The sequence below is a fragment of the Rattus rattus genome, chromosome 3 (assembly GCF_011064425.1).
Source record: "Rattus rattus isolate New Zealand chromosome 3, Rrattus_CSIRO_v1, whole genome shotgun sequence".
NCBI classification, from domain to species: Eukaryota; Metazoa; Chordata; class Mammalia; order Rodentia; family Muridae; genus Rattus; species Rattus rattus.
Genome location: NC_046156.1, coordinates 152,635,061 through 152,651,237, shown reverse-complemented (window position 1 = coordinate 152,651,237; position 16,177 = coordinate 152,635,061). Strand labels below are relative to the sequence as shown.

The following is a 16,177-nucleotide window of genomic DNA, read 5'->3' as shown; positions in this document are numbered from 1 at the left end:
TGAGTTCCTGTCTTCATCTCCTTCCATAATGAATGCCAGTATGGAAGAATCGTCCAAACCCCTTTGTCCCTCAGCTTGTTTTGTTGCAGCAATAGAGACCCTAAGACACCAGATGAAAGGGTAAATTTTTGCCTTCCAACATAACCTTTTTACTGAGTATTTCACATAATGCACTCTGATGATGCTCACTTCCTAGTTCTCCCAGGTCTGCTCTCCCGCCCTTGTGGTTCCCCTCAAAAAAAAAACCAACCTAATTGTTCTGTGTTGCCTATATACTCACTGGAGCATTGCCAGACTCCCTGGGCCAGTTCCTTAAAGAAAAACAAGCCCTTCCCCACCAGCAACCCTGCCAGAAACCATCAACTACAGAGAACTACACTTCAGCGTCTTTATCACAACTCTTAAGAGTTCAGGCAGCCGTGAGTATGCTCAGGCTACAGAAGAGGCTTGCCTCTAATGCCCTCCGCTGTGGTAAAAAGGAGGTATGGTTGAACCCCCAATGAGACCAATGAAATCGCCAATGCCAACTCCCGTCAGCTGATCAAAGGTGGGCTGATCATCCGGAAGTCTGTGATTGTCCATTTCCGGGATCGCTGCTGGAAAAGCACCTTGGTCTGACAGAAGGGCAGGCATATGGGCCTAGGGAAGAGGAAGGGTATTGCCAACGCTCGGGTACCCGAGTAGGTGACCTGGATGAGAAGGTTAAGGATCTTGCGCTGGCTTCTCAGGAGATACCGGGAATCTAAGAAGATTGACCGCCATATGTATCACAGCCTGTACCTAAAAGTCAAAGAGAATGTATTTAAAAACACGTGGAGCACATCCACAAACTGAAGGCAGACAAGGCCTGCAAGAAGCTACTGGCTGACCAGTCTGAGGCTCGAAGGTCTTAGACCAAGGTAGCAAGAAAGCACCGGGAGGAGCGCCTCCAGGCCAAGAAGGAAGAGATCATCAAGATTCTGTCCAAGGAGGAAGAGACCAAGAAATAAAGCTTCCCTCATGTCTGTACATAGTGGCCTGGCTGAGGCCTCCACGGATCAGGGATCAAATAAAACAAACATAAAAAACGAAAAGTTCGGGTTATGGTTTAAGCTCTGTTAATTTTGTAAGCGCCTCAAACCACAGCAAGCTAGCACCCAAGGCCCTGGTTAGGTTTGAGGTCCCCAGCTCCAAAAAAAAAAAAAAAAAAAAAGTTCTCTTGATGACTTCCTGTCAGGGCTACTACATTTTTGCTGTGGAGTGGGGCTTGTTGCCGAAGCTTCTTTCTCTCTTTTGCTTCTGTTGTTTTTCTGTACGTAGTGGGCAACTTTCTCTAAGTATCTCCCTTTCTCCATTTACTTATTCAATGGGTATGGTCATTCAATTTTCTTTTTACTCAGTGGATTATAGGATATCATGCATTATTAATAGAGCATTCTGGTGCTCGATTTGTCCCATATTAGGGAAAGTCAGGAACCCCTGCAAGGTAGCTCCTGGGTCCTGGAAACACATTTTGGCTCTCTGTAGCTTTTGGCGGATCACGCTGTCTTAGCTCATGCTGTACGTTCCTCTTCCACACTTGAAATTAGCTATTTCTCCAAGGAGCCTTAGTTAATATGTTCTTTTTCCTTCAGGCTGAATCCTATTAATTTAGATGGAAATGTTGCCCAAAAGCTCAATAACTCAGGTTTAATAACATTATCATGAGTACTCCGAGGGACACTATGCTCAAACACATTTTACCGACTCTTATATAAAAACTCCAAGTTGACGGTATTGTAAATTATCCTACTTTGGAAAACTGGCTAACATACAAAACCCCCAACTATTTATCAACTGATTTTATCAAGCTGTTAAAATAGTATTCATTTACAGCATAAAACATGTGACTAGTAGATTTTACTCTAAACAAGACAGGAACACCCTATCACATAATAGGTTTTACCCTTAGAAGATCATTGCCCCCCCCCCAGAGAAGAAACATGCAAAACCAAAACAAAGCAAAATGAACCAATTCCTGTGTGTGATGACGATTTGAATTGATAGAAGATAAATGTTCCAACCTCTTTCGGGGGGGGGGGTCATACATCTGTGGCATGGAAACTTCAGTGACTTTATAAATGATATAACACATGTGACAGCATCTGTCAGGGTCAGATGTGATGCCTTAAATCTGCCACTAGCCCAAAAGCCTTTTTCCTCTTGAATTTGTATAGAAAATGAGCTGGTCATTAATACATCAGTTTATTTTTTAACTCCTCTTGCCCCCTTTCCATACTTGTATCCTTGTTTACAAAGTTTTCCCTCCCCCCACATCCTTAGTTTCATATAGCAGAGGTGCAGGCTTCTCTAATAAGAAGTGGTTTTCTGGGTGTCTGTGAAGACCACACACTTCTGGAAGCAATCCATACATACCCCTGTGTGACTTCAGATTGCCCCAGACAGAAGTGACTGACTAGAGCCAGAAGCAGCAGAAAAATCAAAATGACGAACCACCAGCCTCAGTCCCCATGCAAGCTCAGTCTGGGTAAGAGAAAAGGAGGGAAGAGACAGGTCAAACCCTACCGACCCTTCCCGTGTTCATAAGGTTCCTACACTATCATCCTTTCATCTCTACCTCTTTCTGGTTGATTTCGAGACCAGTTTTGTTTTTATTTCTTTTTGAGCTAGAGTCTCATGGAGCCAAGGTTGTTGTCCACCTTACTTTTTTTTTTGGTTCTTTTTTTCAGAGCTGGGGACCGAACCCAGGGCTTTGCGCTTCCTAGGCAAGCGCTCTACCACCGAGCTAAATCCCCAGCCCCTACCACCTTACTTTCTAACTGTGAACAGGCTGATCCTGAACTCGTGACTCAACTGGCTCCACCTCTTAGGTGCTGGGAGTCTAGACTCTTATCCTCCTAAGACCGACCTGTGCTGGGTTTATGTGGTCCTGGGGGCAGGGTGGGAGGAATGGTGTGCAGAGCTCCCTTCATGCCAGGGAGAGCTCTACCAGCTGGGCCACATCTCCAACCCTTTAGTCACAGTCTGCATGCGATGTCTCTCTCCGGTGTTCCTTGGGAGAACGCTAACTCATACTTCGTTACCATTGTCATGAGATGAATCATCTAATTCTCTTATTTCTGTGCTCATTCACCCTGCTTTCCAGGGGGAACATCTTGAGCTCACAGGTATCCTCAGCTGATCTTTCTACCGCTCTTCCAGGCGCCGCTTGAAGACTGTGCTCCGTAGATATCTGTTCTCTGAGAACTTGATTAGCTCCTTTATCTCCAACATGCAGTGACGCAACGTGTTCATCTACAGTTTAAAAATGGTTTGGTAATAAACAGGCAGCACACCAGCTTGGACCGTCATCACTCATGGTTAACCGCTCTGCTGTAAGGAGGAGGGTTAGACACAGGAGCTCATCCTAGCTGAGGATGGTAGAGGATTCTTGGGGTAAAGCCTGGGGGTATCCATTAGTAATTGTCAGTAGTAGGGGGGCAGGAAGATTCCACAGGGGCTAATAGAGTTCACCTTTTGAATTAAATGTCTCATTTATGGTTTTATAGCTGTTCAATTAATTTTGTGAAGCATGTAAACCCCCAAACTGTAAGTACTAAACACCTAAATGAATGGTTAAGATAAGACTCTGAGGTTTTTTGTTTTTTGTTTTTTGTTTTTTTGCAAAGAAATAATAGACTAGCTTTTTTTTTCTTTTATTGGATATTTTCTTTAAAGATTTTTTTTTACTTTATCTATATGAGTACACTGTAGCTGTTTTCAGACACACCAGAAGGCATTGGATCCCTTTATAGATGGTTGTGAGCCATCCATGTGGTTGCTAGGAATTGAACTCAGGACCTCTGGAAGAACAGCCAGTTCTCTTAACCACTGAGCCATCTCACCAGCCCCAATAGTGGACTAGCTTAAATGAAAAATCAAAGTCCTTTGTCCCCTTCCCTTATTGTTTGTTGATTGAGAGCAGGTTCTGGCTAGAGACCCCCGTCATGTTTGAAATTCAGACTGCTGTGCTGCTTGTCCTGTTCTCACAACCTCTCTGAATCTCCATTCCCTTATCTTTAAGATGAGCGTTTTCATGGCTCGTGCACTCTGATGACATTGTCTCCAGGCTGAGATCAGTCAGTATTCATTAACACCTAACCACAGAGCCAGCACCAAAAAAGTGAACTACTGGTGAGACCCTGAACTGTTCTGTGAACATTTGTACACGGAAAGTTCTAACCAGGAACACTGGACTTTCTGAGATCATTTTTGTTCTTCTTTTAATACTAAACAGAGCTGAAAACTGATGATTTTCTGAGGGGGGTAGGGGGTGCTAAAAAGCACCTTTGAAGGCTGGAAACATTTGTGCCTGGAGAATAAAGGATTACAGAAGTGAATTCCCTCCCTTGGGTCTCCTGAGTTCTTAGTAGCTGTGAAGATCTGGCAGTTGCCCATTGGTAAGCAAGCTAGCTTCTGAGAATTCTTAATGGTGAGGGGTAGGAGTTGGGTTAAAGGGGGAGAATATTAGGAACAGGGAACTCATGAGGAAGACAGCCTTAAGAGAGGACACCACAGGGCCCAGGCACCAAGGGGCAGGCTCTTGGTGGAAGTGGAAGACGGTCGCTGTTTATTAGGGTTGGGAGTCCGAGCTTGTGAAGCTGTATTTGGGAACCTCCATGTACATTAGGCAGATGACAGGGTGTTACTCAATCAGGACAGAGAGTTTCTGGGATGCTGCGAAAGCTCTTTCAAGGGACCCCTACCACTTACCGACTTTCTGCAGGCATGATATTGGGCCCTGGGATTTCCAACTGAGTGCCAAAGGTCTTAGGAAGTCAGTGGCAAACAGAAATCTCCGGAGCATAAAAATGATTTCTGTATGTCACAGGGCCAGAGTCAGCCTCACGGTGTCTATTGTGTCTTTCTGTATGTCATAGGCCTAGGGCCAGTCTCCTGGTGTTTAATGTGTATTTCCTTGGGGCTAGGTAATCTGCAATGAGTAGCCTACCTAAAGATGCCATTCTTGGGATGTTGAGAGTTCTAGATATTTGAGGAACCCTAAAAGCAGGCTTGGTGTTTGAGATCTAGGAAGGGGCAGTGCTGTGGGGGACTCGGCAGCACAGGCTAATCAATGTTTTTTCATTTATTACGCTATACTTCCTTTTTCTACTTATTTGCCTCCCTCTGCTGCTTCCATGTGTTTTGTTGAGGTTATTTGACTTCCCTGACCCAGGTCCGACACTCCTTAGACTATAGAAGTAATTAAGATCAAATATTGACTCCCTCTTGTAAGGAAAAAGAAAATACATGTGTGTTTTTAACCAAGCAAATGGCTTCTGCATTTGCCTTGTCTCTGCCTGCATATCAGACGGGTTCTTTCCTTCACCCTGGATAATAGGAGGAAAATGAACACATTGAATTCTAGGGTGGATTTATAGATAGGTTTCTAATTCCACAATGCTGGATTGTTGAAAGGCCGTGGCATATGAATGATCTCATGTCGCAAATACAAAATGAAAATCTCTGCCAGCGAGTGCTTTTCATAATTCTTGTTTGATTTTTCCAAGCACAGACACCATTATTCAACACACACATGAAATCGTGCACCTGGGCATTTAAACTGGATTGAGTTTCCAACCGGCCTGAGCCAGAAAAAAAGGACTTTTGGGGGGAATTAGCATTTTACCCGGCAGCAGTTTTAATAGCCCTGGAGAGGGCTTGTAAGCTCTTCTGTCTATCACAGAGCTTCATGGCATTAGTGTCATGTGAAGGTATGGGAATGAGCATGGGAATTTCTATTCTGCCAGGGAGATGTAGATAATTGTAACAGATGTGAATGTCCAGCGTGTTTTGAAATCTGTAAAGATCCTTCTGTTAAGTTTTCCTTCTGGTTGATGCTTTTTGTCTATGGCTACAGAGAGATATATCCCCACCCCCATCCCCAAATATTTTAGTGACTTGCTTTGGGAAAATAACCTAGAATCTGTGTAAAATCCAGAATGGAAAGTTTTTCCTTCTATCATTATATTCCCATCCTCCACTGTCCTGTAATTTTTGAGAAAGGGTCTCATGGTAGCCCAGGTTGGCCTTGAATACATGTAGCCCAGGCTGGCCTTGAACTCTTGATCTTTCTGACTCTGGGATTAGAGATGTATACCACCACACTCAGCTTCCTGTTGCCTTTCTTAAGTTTTATCTATTATCTATTTGGATTTCATTGGTGCTTTTTGTGAGAAGCAGCAGTCAAGGCTGTGATAGAATCACAGAATCAAGGTCACACAAAGCATCTTTCCCTGGATACTCCATTCTTCTTATTCTACGATCACACGTGTGAGGCCAATGGTGTCTTAGTTGGTTAGGTGTCTATTGCTGTAATAAAACACCACAACCATAGGCAACTTGAGGAGGAAAGGTCTTGTTTTGTCATACAACTTATAGCCTACCATCCAGGGAAGCCAGAGTAGAAGCTCAAGCATGAACATGGAGGAAGGAATAGAGGTAGGGTTTTGTTGAGGTCATCTGGCTTCCCTGAATGCTGCTTTCTGGCTTGCTCTTCATGATTAGGAATCTTTCTTATTCAACCCAGGACAACCTGTCCAGGTGTGGCACCTCAAGAGTGATCTGGACCCTCCCACATCCATCCTTAAATATCCCACAGACTTGCCTATATGCCAATCTTAAGGAGGGAATTTCTCAAATGAGTCTTCACAAATGACTCAAGCTTATGTGAAGTTGGCGAAACAAAAACAAAAACAAAAACCTAGCTAGCAATGTGTGTTTGTGGGATCAGATTCCTAATGGGAAATAAGCTCTTTAGTGAACTAGGAGTAAAGAAAGCAAGAGGACACTGTCTCTGAGCCATGCCACCCTGCTATTGAGCTTGGATTTCTCACAGGACAATAACTTCTTCAGGTGCCACAAAATCAACGTTCAGTTATTATGCAGGACGATCAGCAGAGCACCTGGGGCTTCTAATGTCTCATTTACTTGTTTTGAATTGTTTTCAGATAGTCTAGTTATGTATCTTTTACTTTTGTACTTATCACCCGTGATGGTTTGAATGATATGGATCCTGTAGTCTCATATATTTGACTGCTCAATCCCCAGTTAGTGGAACTGTTTGGGAAGGATTAGGAGATGTGGACTTGTTGGAGGAGGTGTGCCACTAGTGGGTAGATTCAAGGTTTCAAAAGCCAATACCAGGTCAACTTTCTCTTTACCTGCTGCTGTGGATCAGGGTGTAAGCTCCCAGCTATTGCTTCAGTGCCATTACTGCCTGCTTGCTGCTGTGTCTTCACCATGATGCTCATGGACTCAGACTCTGAAACTGCAAGCAAGTTCCAAATTAAATGCTTTCTTTTATAAGTCACCTTGGTCACACTGTCTTTTTACAACAATAGAACAGTAACCAAAACATCCCCACACTTGACAATACACAATGAGCATTCACGTGCCAGGCATGATACAATCGCAGGAAACAAGTTGTAACCTAAAGGTCTTAGAAAAAGAAAAAGGCACACCCAAGTTACAGATTTAACAAGAGTAAATGACCAATAAGGGCTTCATGATTGTGGAAAGTCAGGATATTGTAGGTCCAGAGTCAGATGGTCTTGGGCTATCTTTAGCCACTTAATAGACACTTTGTGTAGCTCTTCAATTGTTCACCTCTTGGTCTGATGTAACATCCTTTTGAGAGCAGTTAAAAGACTTAAGATGTAGTCTTAGCAAACCACTAGTTTCTCCCTGTCTAAAATCTAAGGATAGCATCTGAGGCCTCATAGAAGAATTTTCTTGCTTTGCTGTAATTTGCCTGTCTGTGGTCCCCATCAAAGTGTTAGGTAAATGCCTTTATTTAAGATGGTGTTTTCTCTGTTACTAATACAACCTCCTCTAACTACTTCTGTGGTAAAGCATGGAATGTGGTGGAACTCCTGTTCCTAGGCCACAATCACTTATATCTGGCTCGACAGTAGATAATCTTATAACCCCTTTGAGGAAAGAGCTGAATTTTACAATGGTAGAATTAAAGATAAGGTCCTTATCTTTCTACTGCAGAGATGATGTGTAGGAGGAAGGAAGAGTGTACACAGAGGGTAAAGCAGACAAACATTTGCAAATGATGATGTGGTTGGTGGAGGAGGGTAAAAGCTGTGTACATTGGTGGCTGTGCCTGGGTCACCTCTTTGAAAGTGGTGAATGTGGGTAAGCTCACCACTGCAATCTTGAACCAGAAGGAGTAAATGAATAGCCATCTTTTTACATCTCCTCAGGAAAAAGTAATGTGACAGGAAAAGACAGGGTTCAGAGATGTCTGTCTGGAAGTACCATTTATGCTCAGAAGGCCAAACGTTGGGTACATAAAGCTTATATCAGGAGGATCCATCATGTGCGAAGGCCCTGCATGAATAAAGTTGATGTGCTGGGAGAATATCAAAAGTCTAGATGATAGTGGCTCCTCCCTCCATATTTCTGGTACTTTTACTTTCAAATACACTGTGGCTGCCTATCCACCACAGTGTTTCTCTGGGATTCTTAGTGCAGGCAAAGCGATGATCAGAGTTGGAAGTGAATGGTCCAACATGCTCATCACATCTTGAATGTGATAGCTGCCTTGCTGCACTCCTTGTAAGCTTGAGCTCGAGTGGTCTGCAGGGGACTCCTACTCATGAACACATCATGCACGATTCCTTCTCATCTCCATTCCACCCTCCCTCTCTTCAATACTTCTTGGGGTCATATAACAAGTAAACTACTTGACATTGAATTCCTTAATTCTCCCTTTGTTTTTTGAAAGGAGATCTCATTATGTGGCTCAACGTTTTCTAGAACTTACTGTGTAGCCAAGGCTGGCCTAAAACTCAGAGTAATCTTCCAAACTTAGCCTTACAAGTGCTGGGATTGTAGTCATGAGCCACCAGGCCTACTTCTTGTCTTTGAAGTCTTAGCTTCTGGGAAAGCCCATGGTCAGCGGGTGAGGAAAGAGGAAGCTTAAAGACTGTTAGAGATCAGAACATTTAGAGGTCTAGAGTTCACAATGCATGACCCTTGCAGCTCTGGTGTTGCTAGAGGCTAGAGACTCTTTCATAGAATTTATAGTCAAATTTATTTTTTTCATAATGTATATATATGTATACATTTGCTGTATATATATATATATATATGTATACATCTACCTGTATCTGTATACACACACACACACACACACACACACACACACACACACACACATATATATATATATATATATATATATATATATATATATATATTTTGTGTGGTGAGTGGAGACTGGAGAATCACTGGGGCTTGCTGTCCCCAGTTCAGTGGAAGATTCTCAAAGGGACAAAGTGGGGAGCAATAGAGCAGAATACCTGATTTCCTGTCTGGCTTCTGTATACATATATGTACATACATAGCACATGAGTGCATGTGCACATGCACACACATGCACACACACACTGCACACACATACTGCACACACACACTGCACATACACATGCACACACATGTGTACACACACTGCACACACATATGCTGCACATGTGCACACACATGTGCATGCGCACATGCACACATATACACATTCTGAGATCTGGTATAGTGTCATATGAGAATATAACAATTATCTACCTTTAGATTTATTGACAAAACATACAGCAGAACAAATCCATTAGGACTCAGTTATCTTCTATTAAGTCTGACACTAGAGATTTGCAAAACTGTAAAATGATGCTACCTTTTTACTAAAAATCTTATTTATTTATTTATTTACTTACTTACTTCCTAATCACAGCTTCCCCTCTCAATGTGCCTCCCCCCATCTCTCTTCCTCTTCACCTCTAAGAAGGGAGAAGTCCTCCCTGGGTACCAACCCACCCTAGCATCTCAAGTCACCCACATGACTAGGTACATACTCTTCCATTGAGGCCAGACAAGACAGCCCAGTTAGGGGAACAGGATCCATAGGCAGGCCCCAGAGTCAGGCTAAGCTACCCCACTCTAGTTGTTAGGGGAGCTGCATGAAGTCCAATCTGCCCTTCTGCTACACCTGTGCGGGGGGACTAGGTCCAACACTCGTATGCTCTTTGGTTGGTTGTTTCAATTTCTAAGAACCCTCAAGTGTCCAGGTGAGTTGACTCTGTTGGTCTTCTTGTGGAGTCCCTGTCCCCACCATGTTCTTCAATCCTTCCCTCAACTCTTTCACAAGACTTACCGAGCTCTGTCTAATATTTGGCTTTGGGTCTCTGCATCTGTTTCTGTCAGCTGCTGGGTGGAGCCTCTCAGAGAACAGTTATGTTAGGCCCATGCCTGCAAGTATAACAGCGTATGCATTAATAGTGTCAGGGATTGGTTCGTGCTCATAGGATGGATCTCAAGTTGGGGCAGTCATTGGTTGGCCACTCCTTTAGTCTCTGCTCCATCTTTGTCCCTGCACTTCTTGTAGGCAGGAAAAACTTTTCGTTGAAAGTTTTGTGGGTGGGTTGGTGTCCTTATCCCTCCCCTGGGAGTCCTGCCTGGCTACAGGAGGAAGCCACTTCAGGCTCCATAACCCCCATTGCTAGGAGTCTCAGCTAGAGCCACCCTCACAGACTCCCCAGAGCCTCCCCCATCCCAGGTTTCAAAGAAGAGGTTTCATAAATTTCATGTATTAACAATATGTTGCTTCAGTCATGTTAATATAAACAACTTTATTGTTTAAACAATTTTAAATTCGTTTTATTATTGTTATTTTTGAAGGAAAACATAGTTAAAACCAAGCTATTTTCAGTTTAAATTCTTAATATGGTAAATGTGGAGGCACAGCACACTTAACACAAAACCTTAGTCTTACGTGGGTGTCAGTGACTCCTCCCCGTTCCTTTCTTCGTCCTTGCCTTTCTCCAGCCCTCCAGAGATGGGAGGCATCACGCATTCTAAGCACCTGCAAAGCTACCGAATTACACCTCAGATTTATATCAACAAATTCTGAGATTAAAATTTCTGCGAACTGCCGATGTGAAAACCTTGAAGACTTGCGGACCGTAGGTATCCTCTGAAGAGCTTTCTTTACACACGAAATCTCTAAGTCAAGGCGGGTCTTGAAAAGAGTCATTAACCTCAAGCGTGTGTTTCTATGTGTGATTAAAATATGTTAGAAACTTCTGCAGCTGTGAAAGGCGAATGGCCCCTAATGAGGCATTTCCAATCTGTTCCAACTGGCTCTGCTGGAGAGAAGCATCTACCCAGCTACTCTCTCCGGTGGGTGCACACAGGGGTCACGCTCTGTGATAAGTGAGGTTATTCTTGCTCTTTAATTAACTGCTCTCAGGTCAGCTGAGGCATAACAAAAGTGTTCGGTTAGTCACGACCCACTTAACAAATACCCCCAAGGTGGGCTTCTGTGTCTGAGCTGATGGAGGGTACCTGAGAACGATGAAAGTCTTTACCCTTGAGAGCAGAGGAGGGGAGGATGGACCTGCTTGCTGCAGGTGAGTGACGGCCATCTTGCCCTCCGTCTGATTTGCCTTTGACCTTGCACTGTGGGGCAGTGCCTTACAGTGACTTTCCTGACCTGATTTTGCTTGGCGCGATGGGGTTTAGTAGACACAGTTTTTGAGCAGGGAATTTGAGGGGTTTGGGGGAGAGATGGGGAATGACACCAGACAGAATCCTAGCAGAAATGCTTTCGAAGTGTTGGGTATTTTTCAAATCCTAAAACTCCGGGGAATTTCTTAGCTCTAACTGACTCTGGGGTTTCCTGGTGAGTTTAAAAAACTGCTCACTGGATTGAGCTTGGAACAGAATCGATTGTCACTGTAAGCAGAGGGCAGCTGGATGCAGTGTCTCCATGCAGGAGGCAGGGGAACAGAGTTGCTGTGATACCGGACTGAAAGATAACTTTCTGGATTACAGCAAGATGGAGGGACAAAGTGTATGCGTGCCACATGTGTGTATGTATGTGCGACAATTAAGGAAAGCAAAGAGAGGCTGTGAATTTGAGAACAAGGAAGGGAATTTGGAAAGGTATGGAGGGAGGAAAAAGAAAGGTAGAACAGGTATACTTATATTATAATCTCAAAAATTAAATTAGGGAATTACCAAAAAAGGAATATGTACACCAGCATGAAATCATCCCATCTGGGAGCCGAACCCTTAATCATACAGACAGAAGCTTTCGTACACAACCCCTAGGCCTTTGTACAACTGGCACCACTTGGGAGAGACCCCTTAAGTTGTCTCCCTTCAGGGGCTGTGGCTTCTCTCAAAGAATAAATTCCTCTGGGCATTGTGCTTCAAAGATCCCCTCAGCATTGAGAAACAGGCTGATTGGTTTGGAATGACCCTAGTGGAGTGGGAAGGAAACTTGAGTACATCTTCCTCAGAAATGAAAATAAAACAGGGAGGGAAGGAAGAGGCACCTTCCCCTTTCACCCTGGAAAGCTGTGCATCTTGCAGAGGACAGCGCCCTACAGGAAGTTTTTTGAGGATATTTTTTTCCTCTGCAAGGACAATATTCCATTATGAATCAATGGGAGGTCACAGTCTCCAGCTAGGATCTGGGGTCTTTCTCTCATCCATGAGTGGGCCTGTCTTGTAGGACTGACATCAGAGGACAAACAGAAAGCCTTTGTTATGTTTTCCAATAATTGTTTCTTCTTTGTGATTCCCTTGTAAAGGGGGCAAAGACCTCAGGAGATGGTTACGATGAGAAATGACTCCTTTGTCTTCAGTCCTGGCTTCTGAATACAGGTCTGCCTTGGCTTTGGTGAGAGCTACAGAATGGATAGCTTCATGGCGCTTTGCAAACTATTTGGAAGGGAGTGTGTCTAAGGCAGAATGCATTCATTAGGCTTTAATATCCCTTAATGTTAAAATCCCTTAATGTTATAAAACCCTTTAATATCCTGAAGTCAGGGACTGGAGGCCGGAAGAAACACATTCCTCCATTCTCATCTCCCCAGACATCCTCACAGCCTGCTTCCTCTGTTTTCAGCTGAACAGCACTGCTGCAGAGCCTCATGACCTGCACTGTGTAGGATTTCTGTGGTATCTTCAATGGGTGCCCTGACTTGTTTCTTCCTAGTGATATTCCTCAGTTCAAACCCTTGTTTTCCATCCTTTGGTGACCTCATTTCCCCATCTAGTGGCTTTCTGTGGCCTGAAGAACAAAATGGCTGATCACAGAGAACGCTGTCATGATTCCTACTCATGTCCGTGTGGCCCTTGACATTCCCTTTCCTCTATTATAGTGAGGCCGCAACCAGATGCCAATTTTGGTCAATGGGAAGAGTAACTGTATTCACTTCTAGGACAGACCCTTCAAGCTTACATGCCCTGGTAGGCTTCAACCCTCTCTGTCTTGCCTTGGTGGCCATGCCAGCCATGTGTGAGTTACACACTGGACTGTGACCTGACAAAAGCTGTGTTGAAACTCTGAATCTTTTAAACCTGTGAACATGAACTTGATTGGAAACAGGATCAATGTAGATGTAATCCAATAAGAGCTTACAGATAAGCCTAAGGCTACGACTGATAACTTTGTAAGTTTGGAGAAATTAAGACATAGGCAGACAGAGAGAAGAAGGCAGATGTATCACAGATTGGAGCGATGCTGCCTTGGCCCAGGGAAGAGCTGGGCCACTAGACACTGGAAGATCTTAGGGAGGGTTGTTTTCCAGATAACACAGGGGTAATAAGACTGCTGCAGTGGCTGTTTTATGGGTAGAAAACAAAACTTTGCTGTGGTTATTTAAGTCACAGGGATTTAAGGATGTAGTTTTTTACTGAAGCAACCCTAGTCTGTCAGAAGAGTCAGGTTCGCTTGGACCTTCTCTGGAACCTTTCTTTGCTACGCTGTTCCCTACTAATGCACTTGGTGATTTGGGGATTTGTTGTAGATTATTGTTCTTGTTGGGAATGCTCTTCTTTTAAAGTAAAAACTCCACAACTTAATCAATTACTTTATTAGTTGGCTGGTTGATTAAGTGTGTGTGTGTCTTTATGTGTGTGTATTACACTTCCATATCATAGTCCATCATAGAAGGAAGTCAGGACAGGAACTTGAGCAGGGCAGGGACCTGGAGGCAGGAGCTGATGTAGAGGTCGTGGAGGAATGCTGCTTACTTGCTTGCTCATTGTGGCTTGCTCAGCTTGCTCTCTTATAGAACCCAGGATCATCAGCCTAGGGATGGTACCACCATGATTGATGGGCCCTTCCTCATTGATTACCGGTTAAGAAAATGCCTTACAGGCTTGCCTACAGCCCAGTCTTATAGAAGCATTTTCTCAAATGAGGTGCTCTCCTCTAAGATGACTCTAACTTGTGTCAAGTTGACTGAACAGGACCTCCAGTTCTTCAGTCACTGAGCTTACAGCCTTTGACCAGTGGTTCCCACTGCTGCCAAGACATCTGCTGTAGCTTCTCCCTCTCAAGGGGACTTTATTTCAGGATGGTGGCACATGACACAAATGCCCAGAGCTCTCATTTCAGTTACAAGGTGTGATCTGAATTATGTATTTTTACCAAGACCCACTGGACCTCAATCTCTCTGACTTCTCTTTCTCTTTCCTTTTCTGTTTTCCCCTTTTATTTTATTTTTTTAAATTTTCTCATCTGTTTTCTGATTCATAGTGTTCCCCTGTCTAACTCCATCATAGGTTCCTTCTCACTATTCAGTCTGATATGTGGCTTCAGGTCAGGAGTGATCATTTTCCCAACATTTGGAGATTCTTTCCTGCATCCTTACCATTGATCAAGAAAAGCCAAAAGGTAGCAAGACTGAGGATCCATTGGCCCATGGTTCCTACTAAAGGAACCCTTCCATGAGATGCAGGGGAAATAATTCCCTATAGACACATACATTTTTAAGATTATTTTTGGCCTTTACCCACTAGCTCTGAGGAAAGGAAGTGGGCCCTGGTAGGAAGCTTCAGGGGTGGCCCCAGGAAGGGGAGGAAGTGAGTCTGTGTTTTTGTCTTCCACTGACCTCCCAGGGAGGCTTCTGGTGGCCCCAGTCAGCTCCAGCGCTTATCTGAGTCCATTCTGTGCCCTGGATTCCAGGAGTCCCATTTCCTTATGTCATTTCCTGCATCCTCTGGGGCCTCCTGGCTCTTCTGCAGTCTCTGATCATGACAGAGTCTGGAAGGTCATTGTGCACCCATCCTCCTACCTCAGGTTTTCCATGCTGTTAAGCTTACGAGTTGGTCAGGTGGTTGATCTGTGGCAAACCCTGGAGGCATGAGGAGTCACAGGGTCAACTCTAGCCCTCTAGCCCTGGCTTTGGCTGTCATTGTTCCCCTGTATGTAATCCATTATAGTTATCTTTGAAAACGAAGCAGCTGCAAAGTGTGCGGACCCTATATTATTAGCACTGCCTCAGCATCTGTGATTATTATGGAGTGGGTTCATTGGTCAGAAGTCTATCTCCCTAACCACAGTATAGCCAGTATGGAAAAGGTTTGCATGGTTTCCAAGAGAACATGAGTGAGAAAGAGAGGATAATTACTGCTTTGAGATAATTCTTACTTTGCTTAATAACTCACAATGGATCCATTACTGCTCAGTTTCGAAGCTCTTTTCAATCTTGTATATTTTGTGCTGCCTGCACTGTCACCTGTAGAAATAGTACTAATTCAATAGCTTCTGAGTTGGCTATTGTAGGAAAGGAGATGAGCTAGTGGAGCCCTGAGTCTATAGACAATGTCAGTGGGGGTGGGAGTGGGCATACAGAGTGTGATTTTAAAGGTAACAGAATTATTACTAAATCAAGAGATTGTAAGCACCCACACAGTAGCCATAGGGTTCATTAGCTGGCTCAGGCCTCTTAGAAAGAACATGGAGGGTGTTTCATTAGTCTGGTAGCTACATCCTCTGCTTATTTTAATGGATGGAGAGATCCGAAGTCCCTGAAGTCAGTGTTTTAACTAAGGAGCAATGCTGAGAATAGACCCTGGTCTTTCAACTGGAGAGCAGTCCTTTGCCTATCCCAGGCTTCCTTGGTGTATATGACAATGTCAGTTCACTAGGCAAATACAATCTAGGAGGAGTAATATCTTCACCATCTACTCCTGAGGTTAGTGTGTTGTAGGAGAAGGAAGTTAGCACCATTTTTGGGAGTAATTTGCTTGATCTAAGCTAGCTCCATCCTGGAGAAAATTCCTCATGTGTATTTTAATTTTCTAGCAGTGCTGTCTTAATTACTTTACTATTGTCATGAAAAAACAATATAACCAAGGG

General features: G+C 43.8%; 1 pseudogene; it reads left to right on the top strand.

Annotated features, from left to right (window-relative positions):
* Positions 1-425: 425 nt before the first annotated feature.
* Positions 426-1,016, top strand: LOC116895598 (annotated as a pseudogene).
* Positions 1,017-16,177: the final 15,161 nt, after the last annotated feature.